This window comes from Octopus bimaculoides, chromosome 13, assembly GCF_001194135.2.
Source record: "Octopus bimaculoides isolate UCB-OBI-ISO-001 chromosome 13, ASM119413v2, whole genome shotgun sequence".
NCBI classification, from domain to species: Eukaryota; Metazoa; Mollusca; class Cephalopoda; order Octopoda; family Octopodidae; genus Octopus; species Octopus bimaculoides.
Genome location: NC_068993.1, coordinates 14452935 through 14453902, shown reverse-complemented (window position 1 = coordinate 14453902; position 968 = coordinate 14452935).

Sequence of the window (968 nt, the reverse complement as noted above, 5' to 3'; positions counted from 1 at the left end):
GAGAGAGAGAGAGAGAGAGAGAGAGAGAGAGAATAAATTATATATAAATATACATGTGTAAGTATGTATGTGTGCGTTATGCAGTATGCATATATTCATACAAATCCTATTCATGATCATCTGGTATCTGTTCATTCTTCATGTAATTCAGCGAGTGTTTATTTACATACGATATTAGCAGTCACACCACAACCATCAGTACACAACTGTATTCACACTCTCGATTTTAACTTGCTGAAGTTAGAAATGAATATATCAACTTCCTTTTTCTGTTTATGTGTCATTGTCTATACTAACAATGTCTCCGTTTGTGTATTTATGAACCGGAACCTTAAAATGAATATAAATAATCAATATGGGAATCTAATATATACTATCTTATGTATACATATACATCGCTCTTGTCATCAATTTGAAGGTTAAATTTTCTCCTTCGCTATTTTTGTACTGTCAGGAATTCATGCTTATTTTGCAAAATATATTATGCAAGATGAGAGAGTTTACTTGAAATTCAAAAGAAATATATAAAGGAGACCTATACCCTGGCAATATTAGTTTAGCTAGCGAGCGAATAATTTGGGGAATAGCAAATGCAGCGGCCAAAATAAGGTGTGGTACTTATATTCCCACTTCAGTCCCACTTCAGTCCGGGTCACCTTTCAGGATTCTTCTATCTATATATATATATGTGTGTGTGTGTGTGTGTGTGTGTGTGTGTGTGTGTGTATGTGTGTGTATGTGTGTGTTTAGGCGCTGGAAACGCTGTATGGTAAGTGGTTTGCTTGCCAGCCACATCGTTCCGGGCTCAGTCCCACTGCGTGACACCTTGGACAAGTGTCTTCTACTGTAGCCTCGGGCCGACCAAAGACTTGTGAGTGGATTTGGTAGACGGAAAACTGAAAGAAGCCCGTCATATATGCATATACATACATCCACACACACACACATATATGGGTATGTATGTGTAT